Source organism: Eptesicus fuscus, chromosome 1 (genome assembly GCF_027574615.1).
Source record: "Eptesicus fuscus isolate TK198812 chromosome 1, DD_ASM_mEF_20220401, whole genome shotgun sequence".
Taxonomy (NCBI): domain Eukaryota; kingdom Metazoa; phylum Chordata; class Mammalia; order Chiroptera; family Vespertilionidae; genus Eptesicus; species Eptesicus fuscus.
Genome location: NC_072473.1, coordinates 54,326,468 through 54,346,294, shown reverse-complemented (window position 1 = coordinate 54,346,294; position 19,827 = coordinate 54,326,468). Strand labels below are relative to the sequence as shown.

Genomic DNA, 19,827 nt, shown 5'->3' with positions numbered 1-19,827 from the left:
TATTTTTCTTTCATTGACTGGCTTATTTCACTTAGCATAATGTTCTCCAATTCCATCCAGGTTGCTGCAAATGATGAGAATTCCTTCTTTTTATGGCAGCATAGTATTCCATTGTGTAGATGTACCACAGTTTTCCGATCCAGTCATCTGCTGATGGGCACCTAGGCTGTTTCCAAATCTTAGCTATTGTAAATTGTGCTGCTATGAACATAGTGGTGCATATATCCTTTCTGATTGGTGTTTCTAGTTTCTTTGGATATATTCCCAGGAGTGGGATTACTGGCCATTGGTATTTTAATAGGAATTGCGTTGAATCTATAGATTGCTTTGGGTAGTGTGGACATTTTAACGATGTTAATTCTTCCAATCCATGAACATGGCATATGTTTCCACTTATTTGTATCTTCCTTAATTTATTTTTTCAATGTCCTGTAGTTTTCCCTCCTTGGTTAAATTTATTCCTAAGTACTTTATTTTTTGTGGTTGCAATAATAAGTGGGGTTGTTTTCTTAGTCTCTCTTTCTGATAACTGGTATATAAAAATTCCAATAATTTCTGGATATTGATTTTGTATCTTGCTACTTTTCCAAATTCATTTATTAGATCTAGTAGCTCTTTGGTGGAGTCTTTAGGATTTTCTATATACAGTACAGTATCATGTCATCTGCAAATAATGACAGTTTTACTTCCTCCTTTCCAATTTGGATGTTTTTTATTTCTTCTTATTTTCTGATCTCTGTGGATGGAATTTTCAGCTCTATGTTAAATAAGAGTGGTGAAAGCAGACATCCCTGTCTTGTTCCGGATCTTAAGGGAAACATTTTTAGTTTTTGCCTATTGAGTGTGATGTTGGCTGTAGGTTTTTCAATGAAACTAGGCCATCAGCTTATACCATACACAAGAATAAACTCAAAATGGATAAAAGGCTTAAAATCCTAGAAGAAAACATCAGCTGTAAAATCTCAGACATCTCTTGCAGCAATATTTTTGCCAATATGTCTTCAAGGGCAAGGGAAACTCAGGAAAAGTTAAACAAAAGGGACTACATCAAACTTAAATGCTTCGGCACAGCAAAGGAAATCATCAACAAAATGAAAAGAAAACCCACTGTATAGGAGAATATATTTGTCAATGATACATCTGATAAGGGGGTAATTTACAAAATATATTTAAAAAACTTATACAACTCAACACCAGGAAGACAAACAATCCATTTAAAAAATGGACAAAGGACTTGAATAGACACTTCTCCAAAGCAGACATACAGATAGCCAACAGACAAATGAAAAGATTCTCAACGTCACTAATCATCAGAGAGATGCAAAACTACAATGGGGTATCTCCTTACATCTGTCAGAATGGCTACTATCAGTAAATTAACAAAAAACAAGTGCTGGTAAAGATGTGGAGAAAATAGAAACCTAGTACACTGTTGGTAGGAATGCAGACTGGTGCAACCACTATGGAAAACAGTATGAAGTTTCCTCAAAAAATTAAAAATGGAATTTCCTTTTGATCCAGGGATCCCTTTTTGGGGAATATATCCTAAGATCCTGAAACACAAATCAGAAAGAATATATGCACCCCTATGTTCATAGCAGCATTATTTACATAGCCAAGATCTGGAAACAACCCAAGTGCCCATCAGTTGATAAGTGGATAAAAAAGCTGTGGTACATTTACACAATGGAATACTATGTGGCTGTAAAAAAGAAGGATCTCTTACCCTTTGTGACAGCATGGATGGACCTGAGAGTATTATGCTAAGTGAAATAAGCCAATCAGAGAAATACAAATACCATATAATATCACTAATATATGGAATCTAATGAACAAAATAAACTGATGAACAAAGTGGAACTGAAAGCATGGATACATGGGACAGATTAGCCAGTGTCTGAAGGGAGGGAGGTAGGGGTGACTAGATAAAGAAGGTGAAGGGATTAGCTAAAGAACATATATGCATACCCCCTGGACAGGGACAATAGTGTGGTGAAGGCCAAAAGAGAGGGAGACATTTGGAAAAAACTAAATTAGATCCATACCTTATACTAACACACACACACACACACACACACACACACACACGCACTCCACATAGCTCAAATAACTAAACATAAAAAAATAGAATATACTTATAACCACAATAAGAAATATGTTTTCACCCCAAAGCCACAGAATATACATTCTTCTCAAGTGCACATGGGAGATTTTCAAAGATAGACCACATATTGGGTCAGAGGCAAAGTCTCTCCAAATTCAAGAAGATTGAAATCATATCAAGCATTTCCTCAGACCACAATGGCATAATATTAGAAATAAACTACAATAAAAAATTCAAACACTTAGAAACTAAAGAGCATGCTATTAAGCAACGATTGGGATACCAAAGAGACCAAAAAAAAAAAAAAATTAAAAACATCTTGGAAACAAATGACAATGAAAACACAACAATCCAAAATCTTTGGGACACAGTGAAAGCAGTCCTGAGAGGGAAGTTCAGAGCTCTACAGGCCTACCTCAAAAAAACAAGAAAAAATGGTAATAAATTATATAACTCTACAACTTAAAGAATTAGAAAGAGAGCAACAACAAAAGCCCAGAGGGAGCAGAAGGAAGGAGATAATAAAGATCAGAGGAGAAATAAGTGACATAGAGACAAAAAAAACAAAACAAAAAAAAAAAACCAGACAAACAAACAAACAAAAAAAAACAATACAAAAGATCAATGAAACCAAGAGCTGATTCTTTGAAAGGATTAACAAGATTGATGAACATCTAGCCAGGCTCACCAAGAAGCAAAGAGAGAGGACCCAAATGAACAAAATCAGAAATGAAAGAGGTGAAAGAACAACAGACCCCACAGAAATACAAAGGATTGTAAAAAAAATACTATGAATAACTCTATTTCAACAAACTAGACAACCTAGAGGAAATGGATATATTCCTTGAAAAATACGACCTTTCAAAACTCAATCAGGAAGAATCTAAAAATCTCAATAGGCCAATAACTATGGAAGAAATTGAAGCAGTCATCAAAAAGCTTCCAGCAAACAAAAGCCCCGGGCCAGACGGCTTCACAGGGGAGCTTTACTAAACATTCAAAGAACTAAAACCTATCCTCCTCAGACTATTCCAAAAAACTCAAGAGGAAGGAACACTTCCAAGCTCATTCTATGAAGCCAGCATTACCATAATACCAAAAGCAGATAAAGACAAACACAATGAAAGAGAATTACAGGCCAATATCCCTCATGAACATAGATGCCAAAATCCTCAACAAAATTCTAGCAAATTGGATACAGTATTACATCAGGAAGATCATACACAATGACCAAGTAGGATTTATCCCGGGGATGCAAGAATGGTACAATATCCGCAAATCAATGAACATGATACATCACATAAACAAATGAGAGATAAAAATCACATAGTCATATCAACTGATGCAGAAAAAGCATTTGACAAAATCCAACATGCTTTTTTGATAAAAACCCTCAGCAAAGTGGGAATAGAAGGATCATACCTCAACATAATAAAAACCTTATATGACAAACCTATAGCCAACATCATACTCAATGGACAAAAACTAAAACCATTTCCCCTAAGAACAGGAACAAGACAGGGATGCCCACTTTCACCACTCTTGTTCAACATAGTACTGGAAGTGCTAGCCATAGTGATTAGACAAGCAGAAGAAATAAAAGGTATCCAAATTGGAAAAGAAGAAGTAAAACTGTCATTATTTTTTTTAGATGACATGATATTGTACATAGAAAACCCTAAAGACTCCATAAAAAATTAATAGACTTAATAAATGAATTCAGCAATGTAGCAGGATACAAAATTAACACCCAGAAATCTATGGCATTTTTTTTTTGTGGGTGGGCGGGGAGAGAAACTCAGCTTTTATTGTTAGAATTTGACAGTTTCAAACATTTGTGGTGAGACAATCATGATACAAAATTCTATCTAGTCGAGTTTTAGGTGACCAGTGACTTTGTTAATTAGGTCTGCTGGTCCTGGCCCAATTACCAGGACAGTTTGAGAACCTGGTGCAATTTGAGAACATCCAGCATCCTGGATTAAACTTACAGTCAGTCCCAACATCTGAGCATGGGTCAGTGATGCAATCAGAGTTTCTTCATCAGGGGCTTTGACCACCACTTTGGGCTGGCCACAGTATTCCCATTGTTTGAGCAATTCAGGGTTTTTCCTTTGAATTTGCTTGGAGGCAGAAACAGCAGCATGAGAACATTGGGCAGCCACTTTCCCTTTTCCCATCTTTAAGTCATTTCAAACCACAAGAATCATTTTGTACTCCCCACTCTCTCCTAAGATGCTTCCTTCAGTTCCGGTTTCTGTGTTTGTCTCATTCACTGAGCTTTTGGGGATCATTCCAAAGCAAACATGGAGGCTCCAGCCCAGGCACATGCCACAAGCTACTCCAGCAGCCAGGCTGAGTGCACCAGGATGAGCCAAATATTTCATTACCAAGGATTTAGAAAGCATCTAGTGTGCTTCTCCTGGCCTCTCTTGTGTCTTTAGGTTCTTCTATGGCATTTTTATACACCAATAGTGAACTGACAGAAAGAGAGATTTTAAAAAATCCCATTTACCATTGCACCAAAAAAACTAAGATACCTAGGAATAAACTTAACTAAGGAGGTAAAAGAGCTGTACCTGGAAAATTATAGGGCATTGAAAAAGGAGATAGAGGAAGACATAAACAGATGGAAGAACTGTAGGGAGAGGCTATAGGGTTAAGCCTCAGACTGACCTGTTGGCAAAGACACAAACAAGTCCCAGCTTAGAGGGCACAGCCCTCTTAGCCTAATTAAGCTTGACCTTATGACATTCCCTAGATCCTTCCTGGGTAGCTAATGGGCTGTGGGAGGTGTAGCAAGTGCTGCCAAAATAAGTGAAACTCACAATAACATTGTAACTATGGTGACCACTACCTTGTTTACCTCTGACTATAAAATAAAGCATCAGCTTGCTGGCTGGATCTCTCTTTGTGGCCTCAGCCAGGCACAGGAGGCCCACCAAGCCCTAGCTTATTCTCTTTGTCTGCCTTTTCTTTAATGCTTCACCGCCCCCACCTCCCTCAGGCTCAACGAACCCTTGGCTGAGCTGGCCCGACACAAAGAACATACCGTGTTCATGGATTGGTAGAATCAACATCATTAAAATGTCCATACTACCCAAAGCAATCTATAGATTCAATGCAATCCCCATTAAAATACCAACGACATAGAACAAACTCTCTAAAATTTCATCTGAAATAAAAAAAGACCCCAAATACCCGCAGCAATCCTGAGAAAGAAGAACAAAGTAGGTGGGATCTCAATACCAGATATCAAGCTATATTACAAAACCACTGTCCTCAAAACTGCCTGGTACTGGCACAAAAACAGACATATAGACCAATGGAATAGAGAACCCAGAAATCGACCCAAACTACTATGCTCAATTAATATTTGACAAAGAAGGCAAGAGCATACAATGGAGTCAAGACAATCTCTTCAATAAATGGTGTTGGGAAAATTGGGCAGATACATGCAAAAAAATGAAACTAGACCACCAACTTACATCATACACAAAAATAAACTCAAAATGGATAAAGGACTTAAACGTGAGATGGGAAACCATAAAAATACTAGAGGAATCCAAAGGCAGCGAAATCTCAGACATATGCCGAAGCAATATCTTCACTGATACAGCCCCTAGGGCACTGGAAACTAAAGGGAAAATAAACAAATGGGACTACATCGAAATAAAAAGCTTCTGCCCAGCAAAAGAAACCATCAACAAAACAACAAGAAAGCCCACTGCATGGGAGAACATATTTGCCAATGTTATCACCGATAAGGCCTTAATCTCCAACATTTACAGGGAACTCATACAACTCAACAAAAGGAAGATAAACAATCCAATAAAAAAAATGGGCAAGGGACCTAAATAGATACTTTTGGAAAGAGGACATAAGGAAGGCCAAGAGACATATGAAAACATGTTCAAAGTCACTAATCATCTGAGAGATGCATATCAAAATGACAATGAGATACCATCTCACACCTGTCAGAATGGCTATCATCAACAAATCAACAAATGACAAGTGCTGGTGAGGATTCGGAGAAAAAGAAACCCTCATGCACTGCTGGTGGGAATGCAGATTGGTGCAACCACTGTGGAGAACATTATGGCATTTCCTCAAAAATATAAAAATAGAACTCCCATTTGACCCTATGATCCCACTTCTAAGAATATATCCCAAGCCATGAGAAACACCAATCAGAAAGGACTTATGCACCCCTATGTTCATAGCAGCACAATGTACAATAGCTAAGATTTGGAAACAGCCTAAGTGACCATTAGCAGATGAGTGGATTAAAAAACTGTGGTACATCTACACAATGGAATACTACATTGCTGTACAGTTGAAGGAACTCTTACCATTTGCAACAGCTTTGATGGACTTGGAGAGCATTATGCCAAGCGAAATAAGTCAGTCAGAGAAAGACTGACTCACATTATCTCACTCATTCGTGAAATACAATGAACGACATAAACTGATGAACAAAAACAGAGACAGAGAAGCATTGATCAGACCATCAAACCTCAGAAGGAAGGCAGGGGAGGGTGGGGGAATAGGAAGAGATCAACCAAGGGACTTGTATGCATGCATATAAACATAATCAATGGACACAGACACTAGGGGGGAGAGGATATGAACTGGGGGATGGGGGTAATGGGAGGGGTAAGGACACATATGTAATACCTTAATCAATAAAGAATAAAAATAAAATAAAATAAATATGTAGATGTATGTTGTGATTTTGGTCACAACACAAAAGCCATAAAGGAATGGTTCATAAATTTGAATCTACATAAACAAAATTCTTAAATAAAAGATATCAATCAAGTTAAATAAAAGATAATATGGAAGAAATATATTATTTGCAAAATATTAAATAAAAATTAATTAATATATAATTTCTGTAAATCAACCAAAAGCAAAAACTCAAAAGAAATATGGCAAAAAAGAAAAGGAAATATGGCAGTCTGTTTAAATGGCCAGTAGATATTTGAAAAATTGTTCAACAGGGAAGTGAAGTGAAGACAGAGCTGCCGGTTCAGAGTGGTTTCTGGTTGGGTGTGGAGCAGTCAGAGGAAGGGAGAGAGAGAAACATCAATTTGTTGTTCCACATGGAGATTGAACCTACAACCTTGGGGAATTGGGACAACGCTCCAACTAACTGAGTTACCATGCCAGGACTGCCAGCATTTTTTATAAACTTGGAAAATAAAGGAATATGTAGCCCTTTAGGATTTCAAATCTTTAGGATTTAAAAATTAACTTCAAAAAGGTTATATATAAATCTTTTCTCAGAGTCTTATTTTAAAAATATTTTAACATCGTTTTAAGTATCATGGTTAATAGTTAAGGAATTTTACCTAGCTGATGAAAAAGAAGTAATTTTTTAAAGTTTGATAATTTAAAAGCATGTAAAGATACAACACTACTTATATAAGCTAACCTACTCCAACAGAACAAGTATTTTTCTTCTCATAGAATAAAAGACATGCTAAGGGTCAAGTTTAGGGAAATACAGTCTTATTACAAGAAGTATGGATCTGGAGGAGGTTGGAAGATGGCTGCCGACGGGAAGGCAGACTGCAAGATAGTGTGAGTGAAGAACAAAGGGAGAGTGTGTGGTCGCACGGGGAGTGTTTGTTGGTGAGTTGAGCGACAGCTATACTCTAGGATAAGGTGACCAGATGTCCCGCTTTTGGCGGGACAGTCCCGATTTTTAACAATTTGTCCCGCGTCCCACGGCGTTTTAAAAAAGTCCTGATTTTTGGAAAGAATGCACGACAAGCTAGGGAACGGCGGGAGAACGGGAAGGGAATATACAGTTTTCGGCGGCCATGTGGCTATTTAGCCAGGATATGAGTTTTATATTATTTTTGTTAATTTTATAATGTTAAACTTTAATAATAACAAATAATTGTTGAGCACTGATTATCAAGAACTGCTTATCAAAGTTCGCATTGTTGATCAGTTGTTAGAATTTGACCACCATTGTTTGGACTTAATGAACAATGGCATTTTTTGGGATTGGCAACAACGAAAACATTTTGTAACTGTCTCTCAGACTATACACATCGTACTGCGTGCTAGTAAGTTAGTTAAACAAGTGATGTCATTACAAATCAGCTATTCCGATAAGTTAGGTAAGTAATTTATTTATTTATTTATTTCATAAATACATAAATTTTCTTGAATTTAGCAGACAGTACTCATATTATTTATATTTTATAGTGGTGGCAAAAAGTCTAGCGCCGGCCTTGAAAGTGACACTTACTTACGTTACGGCAAATTCAGAGGAAAAATAATACAAGTTAGTATTGTTATTATTTAGAAAGAAATATAGGATTAAAATAATTTTTAAAATATAATTACTTTATAACAATCAAATTAATTTAATTTATAAACTAACAATAAAATATGTTCATGTAATTATGTACCTATTTACTGTGTTTTTAAGCAATATGTATATAATAATTTATAATATAATTTTAAATTATTTTTTTTTAGATTTTTTAACGTAATGAGTAAGAAAAGAGGATGCAAATTCAACGATGATCTAAGAAGTGAATTTCCTTTTATTAAAAAAACCAAAAGCGATTATAATATAGACCAAATTTTTAATCAAACCTCCCCCCCCCGGGCCGAAACTGGTTTGGCTCAGTAGATAGAGCTTTGGCCTGCGTCCCAGATTCGATTCAGGTCAAGGGCATGTACCTTGGTTGCGGGCACATCCCCAGTAGTGGGTGTGCAAGAGGCAGCTGATCGATGTTTCTCTCTCATCGATGTTTCTAACTTCTAACTCTCTATCCCTCTCTCTTCCTCTCTGTAAAAAAATCAATAAAATATATATTTTTTAAAAAAAGACACCCCCCCCCCCCCCCCGGTCAATGGTGTCCCGCTTTACCAATGTTAAAATCTGGTCACCTTACTCTAGGAGACTGTGGGGGATGGCCGGACGGATGGGGTTCCCCTGATCGGGCAGTCCCCACTGCTGCAAAGTTCCCTCCCGGAGCGACTGGCTCTGACACAGAGACCGCGCCATCTTGAAGGGGAGAGTGAATGTTATGGGAAGCCTGAAAAGCCCGGGAATCTACAACAACACCTAGCAAACAGCTGTGAACCCGAGAACACTGGTCCCCAAGTGACGTGAGCACGCGGATTCAGAGGAGCTCTGCACCCCCTCATGGAAAGGTCAGATTTTGCCTGGGATAAGGTGAGGTCTGTGGTCCGGGCAGGAGAGAGAAACGCGCATGGCGGGAGCTGGAGGACATGGGGAAGTCTGTGCCTAGAAAAATCCATGGCCGTTGGGACTGGCATGATCTGCGAATGTGGAAGGGGGTCCGCAGAGCTGCTAACAGAAGGGAACTCTAAAAAGCAACCCATAGCTGAACTGGGTGCAAAAGAACAGCCTAAAATTTTTAAAAGTGTGCCAGCTGCTTAGACCCAAGGGGAAAAAAGACTGCACAGACTTGCACGCAGCGCCGGATTTCGGACACTTACTCTGGCTCTTTTTTTTTTTTTCTCTTTAAATCCTTGCTTTTGATTACTAAGCCCAATACATAGGATCACCCAATTGGGGACACTCTAAGAGACTGCAGGGGAAAGTTGTTTTTCTGGAACCTGGAGATCAGAGCAGGGAATAACGATCAGAGAAAGCAGTTCTGGGGAGCCCCAATCCCTCAAACCGGTATTAAGTGCCACAGGGAAAACAAAATCTAAACACTAGCTAGAGAGGACCTATAGACCCAGAGGTCAATCCAGAAACACTGCCACCCAGGGGTTGAATCACAAATTGACTCTTGTGTAAACACAAATAAAGGAGTCTAAGAAATAAAGACAGTACTGCCTGCTTGAAAATCAGGACTGTGGTTTACAACACTGAGGAGCAGTGGAACGCAGGGAACTTCAATACTGTCCTGACTACCTAACAGGCAGGCCAAACAGAACAGTAGAGGAAGTGAATGACCTTCACTACTGCACATTTTTATTTATTTATTTTTTCATCTTTTACTTAAGAAACTAATTTTTTTCTTTTTTCCTCACTTGATTTTACCTTTCTAATTATTACATTTTTATTTCCAATCAGTATTATTACTACTACTATCTTACTTTTTTTTAAAAAAAAACTGTCATTTTTATTTTCTCTTTATTTTACTTTGAGATTAGTGTTCTACATTCTATTTTCATCTTACCTTTAACATCATTTTACCCTGTCTCAACTTTACCTTTATGCCAACACTCTCTTCCTCACTTTTCCCTTTTTGTTGTCCTGTTTCTCTTACCCTATTCCTGCATTATATTTTCCCTATTCCTTCTTTTTACCCCGTTAAAATTTCACCCTACTTATACATAAACATATATATATATATAATTTCCAATCCCTGCTCCAAGTTCACACACAGCTCTCTCTTCTCTTTCTTCACTATCTAAATTGTTTATTTTTCTCTGTCCTTTTGTTGTTGTTTGCTTGATTGTTGATCACATTGGTTTTTTTATGCTTGTTTGTGAGATTGTTTCACTTTTTCTTTTTGGTTTTTTGTTTTTATTTTTGTTTGTTTTTTGCTTCTGTTTTCCCTCATCTTGCTTGATATTAGTTGTTGTTTGTAGTTTGCATTCATCTCAAGGTATTTGTTGCTGGCATTTGTTGCGATCAGTGGCAGTTCTTTTGGAGTTTCCTCCCCATATAAATAGTTTTTTCCCCTCTTCTTTCTTATTCTCTTTCTTTTCTCTCTTAATTTTTCCTTTTTCCAATTTCATTTTTGCACTCCTTTTTTTGTCTTCCTTTTTCTTTCTTATCCTCTAATTAGCCTTTCTCTGGTGGTCACCTTTATTTTGGGTTATTAATGTGAATACATTTGTGTTCAGTGCCTTGTGCATTGTGCCTTGTTGTGTTGTATTTTGTGTCTATAAATCAATGCAGGAGAGAGGGAACTACATAACCAGACAACTGGAGAAGAGAGATCATGGGGAGACAAAGAAACAGCCCACATATGAAAGAAAAGCAAGCATAAGCAGAAAAGGAAGTAAACAAAATGGAGGCAAGGAACCTGTCAGAGAAAGAATTCTGAGAAATGGTCATAAGGTGGATGAAAAGAATGGAAGACAAATTCAACAATATGTGTAAGAACCAAGAGGAAATGCAGAAGAACCAAGAAGAAATGAAAAATAACATCATTGCTATAAAGAACTCAATAGAAAGCATCAACAATAGACTAGAAGAAGCAGAGGACTGCATCAGTAAGCTAGAAGACAAGGTAGGAAAAAATACCCAAGCAGAGCAGCTTCTAAAAAAAAAATTAAAAAGCAGGAGGAGAGTCTAAGAAAACTTTGGGACAATATGAAACAAAACAACATCCACATAATAGGGGTGATAGAAGGAGAGGAAACTGAGCAAGGAATAGAAAACCTGTTTGAAGTAATAATGACAGAAAACTTCTCTGATATAGGGAAGAAAAAACCCACACAAATCCAAGAAGCTCACAGAGTCTCAAGCAAAATCATCCCAAAAGATCGACGTCGATGCATATTATAATTAAATTGGCTAAACACCAATGACAAAGTAAGAGGATCCCCTATCAGACTAGCGACTGATTTCTCAACAGAAACACGTCAGGCCAAAAGGGAATGGAATGAAATATACAAAGTCATGCAAAGGAAGGGTCTGAATTCAAGAATACTGTACCCAGCAAGGCTATCAATCAAAATTTAGGGTGAAATCAGGAGCTTCACAGACAAAAAGGGACTAAGGGCGTTTATCACCACCAACCCAGCAATGCAAGAAATGCTAAAGGGTCTGCCGAAAAAGGAGAAATAGGAAGCTAAGAAGGAACACAGGGGTGAAGAATAAAAATGGCTACAAATAAGTACCTATCAATAATAACTTAAATGTAAATGGATTAAATGCCCCAATCAAAAGACACAGGGTAACAGATTGGATAAGAAAACAAGACCCATATATCTGCTGTCTTAAGGAAACCCACCTCAGAAAAAAAGATGCACACAGACTGAGTGTGAAGGGATGGAAAAAGGTTTTTCTGGTGAATGGAAATGAAAGAAAAAAAAAAAAGGTGGGATACCAATACTTATATCTAACAAATTAGATATCAAAGTGTAGGACATAAAAAGAGATCGGGAAGGCCACTTCATAATACTAAAGGGAGCAATCCAACAAGAAGAAATAACTCTGGTAAACATATACGCACCCAATACAGGAGCATCCAAATACATACAAAAACTCCTGGAGGATATCCAGGGAGAGATTGACAGCAATACAATCATAGTAGGGGACTTTAATACCCCACTTCACCATTGGACAAATCCTCTAAACAAAACATCAACAAAGAAACATCAATCCTAAATGACTCAATAGACCAGATGAAATTAATTGACATATTCAGAACATTGCACACCAAAGCCACAGAATATACATTCTTCTCAAGTGCACATGGGTCATTTTCAAAGATAGACCATATATTGGGTCACAGGCAAAGTCTCTTCCAATTCAAGAAGATGGAAATCATATCAAGCATCTTCTCAGATCACAATGGCATAAAACTAAAAAGCAACTACAATAAAAACAATCCAAAAAATCAAACACATGGAGACTAAATAGCATGCTATTAAAAATGACTGGGTTACCAGAGAGATCAAAGAAGAAATAAAAAACATCATGGCAACAAACGAAAATGAAAACACAACAATCCAAAATCTATGGGACACAGCGAAAGCAGTCTTGAGAGGGAAGTTCATAGCTCTACAAGTCTATTGCAAAAAACAAGAAACAATGGTAATAAATTACCTTACCCTACAACTCAAAGAGCTAGAAAGAGAGCAACAAGAAAAGCCCAGTGTAAGCAGAAGGAAGGAAATAAAAAAGATTAGAGCAGATATGAACGACATAGAGACCAAAAAAAAAAAAAATACAAAAGGTAAACAAAACCAAGAGCTGGTTCTTTGAAAGGATAAACAAGATTGATGAACCTCTAGCCAGTCTCATCAAGAAGCAAAGCAAGAGGACCCAAATAAATAAAATCAGAAATGAAAGAGGAGAAATGACAACAGACCCCACAGAAATACAAAGGATTGTTAAAACTACTATGAACTAATCTATTCCAACAAAGTAGACAACCTGGAGGAAATGGACATATTCCTAGAAAAATACAACCTATCAAAACTCAATAAGTAAAAATCTCAATAGGGCAATAACTATGGAAGAAATTGAAGCAGTCATGAAAAAGCTCCCAGCAAACAAAAGCCTGGGGCCAGACGGCTTCAAGGGGAGTTTTACCAAACATTTAAGGAAGAACTAAAACCTATCCTCCTCAGACTATTCCAAAAAATTCAAGAGGAAGGAACACTTCCAAGCTCATTCTATGAAGCCAGCATCACCATAATACCAAAACCAGATAAAGACAAACACAATGAAAGAGAATTACAGGCCAATATCCCTCATGAACATAGATGCCAACATCCTCAACAAAATTCTAGCAAATCAGATCCATCAGTACATCAGGAAGATCATACACCATGACCAAGTAGGATTTATCCCAGCGATGCAAGGATGGTACAATTTCCGTAGATCAATAAACGTGATACATCACATAAACAAATTGAGAGATTAAAACCACATAGTGATATCAATTGACACAGAAAAAGCATTTGGCAAAATCCAACATGCTTTCTTGATAAAAACTCTCAGCAAGGTGGGAATAGAAGGATCATACCTCAACATAATAAAAGCCATATATAACAAACCCACAGCCAACATCATACTCAATGGGCAAAAAACTAAAACCATTTCCCCTAAGAACAGGAACAATACAGGGATGCCCACTCTCACCACTCCTGTTCAACATAGTACTGTAAGTATTAGCCATTGCGATCAGACAAGAAGAAGAAATAAAAGGTATCCAAATTGGAAAAGAAGAAGTAAAACTGTTCTTATTTGCAGATGACATGATATTGTACATAAAAAAACCCAAAAGACTCCATCAAAAAACTATAAGACTTAATAAATGAATTTGGCAATGTAGCAGGATACAAAATTAATGCCAAGAAATCTAGGGCATTTCTTTACAACAATAGTGAACTTACAGAAAGAGAGACTAAAAAAGCAATCCCATTTACCATCGCATCAAAAAAATTAAGATACCTAGGAATAAACGTAATTAAGGAGGTAAAAGACCTATATGCAGAAAACTCCAGGACACTGAAAAAAGAGATAAAGGAAGACGTAAACAGATGGAAGAACATACCCTGTTCATGGATTGGTAGCATCAACATCATTAAAATGTCCATACTACCCAAAGCAATCTAAAGATTCAATGCACTCCCCATTAAAATACCAACAACATATTTCACAGACCTAGAAAGAACTCTCCAAAAATTCATCTGGAATAAAAAAAGATCCCGAATAGCTGCAGCAATCCTGAGAAAGAAGAACAAAGTAGGTGGGATCTCAATTCCAGATTTCAAGCTGTATTACAAAGCCACTGTTCTCAAAACAGCATGGTACTGGCACAAAAACTGACATATAGACCAATGGAATAGAATAGAGAACCCAGATATCGACCCAAACCACTATGCTCAATAAATATTTGACAAAGGAGGCATGAACATACAACGGAGTCAAGACAGTCTCTTCAATAAATGAGTTGGGAAAATTGGACAGATACATGCAAAAAAATGAAACTAGATCACCAACTTACACCATACACAAAAATAAACTCAAAATGGATAAAGGACTTAAACCATAAAAATACTAGAGGAATCCAAAGGCAGTGAAATCTCCAACATATGCAGAAGCAATTCCTTCACCAATACCGCTCCTATGGCAATGGAAACTAAAGAGAAAATAAACAAATGGGACTACATCAAAATATAAAGCTTTTGCACAGCAAAAGAAAGCATCAAGAAAACAACAAGAAAGCCCACTGTATTGGAGAACATATTTGCCAATGTTATCACCGATAAAGGTTTAATCTCCAACATTTACAGGGAACTCATACAACTTAACAAAAGGAAGATAAATGATCCAATAAAAAAGTGGGCAACGGACGTAAATAGATACTTTTTGAAAGAAGACAGAAGGAAGGCCAAGAGACATATGAAAACATGCTCAAAATCAATAAAAGTTTATTGATTTGCGAGAGATGCAAATCAAAATGACAATGCGGTACCATCTCACACATGTCAGAATGGCTATCATCAACAAAACAACAAATGACAAGTGCTGGCGTGGATGCGGAGAAAAAGGAACCCTCGTGCACTGCTGGTGGGAATGCAGACTGGTGCAGCCACTGTGGAGAACAGTATGGAGTTTCCTCAAAAAACTAAAAATGGAACTCCCATTTGACCCAGTGATCCCACTTCTAGGAATATATCCCAAGGAACTAGAAACACCAATCAGAAAGGATATATGCATCCCTATGTTCATAGCAGCATAATTCACCATAGCTATGACTTGGAAACAGCCTAAATGCCCATCAGCAGATGAGTGGATTAGAAAGCTATGGTACATCTACTCAATGGAATACTATGCTGCTATAAAAAGGAAGGAATTCCTACCATTTGCAGCAGCATGGATGGAACTGGAGAGCATTATGCTAAGTGAAATAAGCCAGGCAATGAAAGAAAAATACTACATGATCTCACTCATTTATGGAAAATAAGGAACATTATAACCTGATGAACAATAAGATAGATACAGAGGCAGTAAAGCATCAAACAGACTGACGGATTACAGCAGGTGGGCTGGGGAGTGTTGGCAAGGAGGGAAGAGAGATCAACCAAAGGACTTGTATGCATGCATATAAGCACAGCCAATGGACACAAGATACTGCGGGGGTGGGATGAGGGCGTGTGACAGGGGTTCGGGGAGGCTGGGGGAAGGTCAATGGGGAAAAAAAGGGGATATATGTACTACTATATGTAATACTTTAAACAATAAAAAAAAAATAAAAAGTGGAAGTTGAAAGAAAAGAAAAAGAAAAAGAATAATTGTTCAACAGCTAGTAACCAAAGAAATGTTAATGAAAACAACCATCAGATACCATCTTTCGCACATCACATCAGTAATTAAAAGTTTGATTATTGTTGTATTAAGTATTGACATCGAGTTAGCAAAACTGCTAAGCTCTTACACTGTTGGGTGGAGTACAGTCATTTCAGTAGGAATTATGCAACATCTATTAGTATGTAAAATACTCATCCCCATTAGCCAGCAACTCCACTTCTTAGCATCTATCCTAACATAACTGTTGCACATGTACACTAATGTTTATTAAATAGACATTTATTGTCATATCAACCATCAAAATTTAGAAACAACTTGTGTTCATCAAATAGGAAAATAGCTAAACTCTCATGAATGCTATACTCTACCAAATTATGCAATTTTAAAGGAATAAATTAGAACTTCTGCTCCTACGGAGAGTAGATAAACTTTTCCCTATTCCTCCCACTAAGTAAAACTAAACACTAAGTACAACTAAAACCCCTGAACGTCATAAATAAAACAACCACAAAAAGATTCTGAAAGGTGAATAAAAGAAGGTACACCAGAAAGAGACCTCAGGCGTCAAGGAATGACATGGTGGTAAGTTCCCTGAATTTCTGTCTTGCCTCATATATTTCAGAGCCAAAGCTTAAAATGCTTGCAAAGAGGAAACACCAATAAGTGCAAGACAAGAAATCAAAACAAAAACAAGCCTGTTTCTCTAACCAAAGGACCAGAAAAGGAGGTAGATTTGAAAGACAGAAAATTTTAGACAATAGCTGATCTATTCCAGTCAAATACCACAAGAAAAAAAATGTGGCCCCATCCCCAACCGCACCTGCAAAGGAAAATTTGAAAACATAGATTTACACCCTTACTAAACTGTAACCAGGTACTGCAGACAACTGTATTGGGGTGATGTCAGAGAAGGCTGAGTGGGGAACTGGGATAGACCTACTAGACAGAAAATCAGCAAGCATATAGAAGAACTCAACAAGACCCTCAAGCAACAGGATCAGATTTGACATTTATAGAACACTCCCTCCAACAAGAGAAAAATACACATTATTTTCAAGTGCCCATGGAACACAGACTATGTTAGACCATATCCTGTACCATAAAAAAATCCTCAACAAATTAAAAACAATTGAAATAAATTGACTATATTCTGTTACCACAATGAAATCAAAGTAGAAATCAATAACAGGAAAATACCTAAACACCTGAAAACTAAACAGAACCCCTCTAAATAATCCATAGGTCAAAGATGAAATCTCAAGAGAAATTTAAAAATACACTGAACTGAATGAAAATGAAAATACAACAGAGCAAAATTTGTGGGATGCAACTTTAAACTATAAGAGAAAATGTTTATACTAAAAAAAGATCTTATATCAATAATTTAAGTCCCTACCTGATAAACTAAAAAAAGAAGAAGAAAGCCAAAATAAAATAAACAATAAATAAAATAAAGCCAAAACAAACAGAAGAAAGGAAATTAAAATAAGAGCAGAAATCAATAACATTGAAAACAATTGGAGAAAATCAATTTGAAAAGATCAGTAAAATTGACAAACTCTAGTAAGACAAAAAACCCACAAGTTAGTAATATCGGGAACAAAATGAATATAATTACAGACCTTTTGGATATCAAAAAGATAATAATGGAATATTAAGAACAACTCTACACACTTTGAGAATTTTGATGGGATCAACCAATTGCTTGACAAAGAAAAACATTCAATAGAAAATACATGATTTAAATAGCCCTTAAATTACAGTATTAGGAAAATGGAATTGAATTAAATTCAAAACTCCCAAAAAGAAATCTCCAGGTCCCATGGTTTCACTGGAGAATTCTACCAAATGTTTAAATAACTAATACCAATTCTACACAATCTCTCCTAGAAAATAGAAGAGGAGAAACTACTTTCCAAGTTATTTTATGAAACTAGTATTACCTTGATGTCAAAACCAGATGATAGTCACACACACAAAAAGAAAACTACAGACCAATACCCCTCATGAATATAGAAGCAAACCACCTCAAAACAACATTAGCAAATAATATTCAATAATATGTAAGAATTATACACCATTATCAAGTGGAATCTATTCCAGGGATGCAAGACAGTTTTTTTTTAAATTTCTTTATTGATTAAGGTATTACATATGTATCCTCATCCCTCCATTACCCCCCCCCCCCGCCACCACCACTCATGCCCTCACCCCCCTGGTGTCTGTGCCCATTGGTTAGGCTTATATGCATGTATACAAGTCCTTTGGTTGATCTCTCCCCCTTACACCCACCCTCCCCTACCTTCCCTCTAAGGTTTGACAGTCTGATCAATGCTTCTCTGTCTCTGGATCTGTTTTTGTACATCAGTTTATGTTGTTCATTATAGTCCATAAATGAGTGAGATCATGTGGTATTTGTCTTTCATTGCCTGGCTTATTTCACTTAGCATAATGCTCTCCAGTTCCATCCATGCTGTTGCAAATGGTAAGAATTCCTTCTTTTTTACTGCAGCATAGTATTCCATTGTGTAGATGTACCACAGTTTTCTAATCCACTCGTCTGATGATGGGCACTTAGGCTGTTTCCAAATCTTAGCTATGGTAAATTGTGCTGCTATGAACATAGGGGTGCATATATCCTTTCTGATTGGTGTTTCTAGATTCTTGAGGTATATTCCTAGAAGTGGGATCACAGGGTCAAATGGGAGTTCCATTTTTAGTTTTTTGAGGAAACTCCATACTGTTCTCCACAGTGGCTGCACCAGTCTGCATTCCCACCAGCAGTGCACGAGGGTTCTTTTTTCTCCGCATCCTCGCCAGCACTTGTCGTTTGTTGATTTGTTGATGATAGCCATTCTGACAGGTGTGAGATGGTACCTCATTGTCATTTTGATTTGCATCTCTCAGATGATTAGTGACTTTGAACATGTTTTCATATGTCTCTTGGCCTTCCTTCTGTCTTCTTTTGAAAAGGTTCTATTTAGGTCCCTTGCCCATTTTTTGATTGGATTGTTTATCTTCCTTTTGTTAAGTTGTATGAGTTCCCTGTAAATGATGGAGATTAAACCCTTATTGGAGATAAAATTGGCAAATATGTCCTCCCATGCAGTGGGCTTTCTTGTTGTTTTGTTTATGGTTTCTTTTGCTGTGCAAAAGCTTTTTATTTTGATGCAGTCCCATTTGTTTATTTTCTCTTTAGTTTCCATTGCCCTAGTACAGTGATGGCGAACCTATGACACCCGTGTCAGCACTGATACGCGTAGCCATTTGTGATGACACGCGGCCGCTGAGGCAGCCACATGCCGAAGATGAAACATTTGCTGCTCCTGAGGATGAAACATTTGCGAAATAATGTTTTTTCCTCAAAGTGACACACTACCCGAGTTATGCTCAGTTTTTTTGGCGAAGTTTGACACACGAAGCTCAAAAGGTTGCCCATCACTGCCCTAGGAGAAGTACCAGTGAAGAAATTGCTTCTGCATATGTCTGAGATTTCGATGCCTGTGGATTCCTCTAGTATTTTTATGGTTTCCTGTCTTATGTTTAAGTCCTTTATCCATTTTGAGTTTATTTTTGTGTATGGTGTAAGTTGGTGATCTAGTTTCATTTCTTTTTCTTTTTTTGTGCATGTATCGGTCCAATTTTTGCAACACCATTTGTTGAAGAGACTCTCTTGATTCCATTGTATGTTCATGCCTCCTTTGTCAAATTTTGATTG

General features: G+C 37.1%; 1 protein-coding gene and 1 pseudogene across 1 annotated transcript in view; both read right to left on the bottom strand.

The window, feature by feature from the left end:
- NHSL2 (NHS like 2) overlaps nt 1-19,827 on the bottom strand; it is a 375,435-nt gene that overhangs the window by 154,383 nt on the left and 201,225 nt on the right. The gene's annotated exons all lie outside the window — the stretch shown is intronic.
- On the bottom strand, nt 3,973-4,512 carry LOC103300725 (peptidyl-tRNA hydrolase 2, mitochondrial-like; annotated as a pseudogene).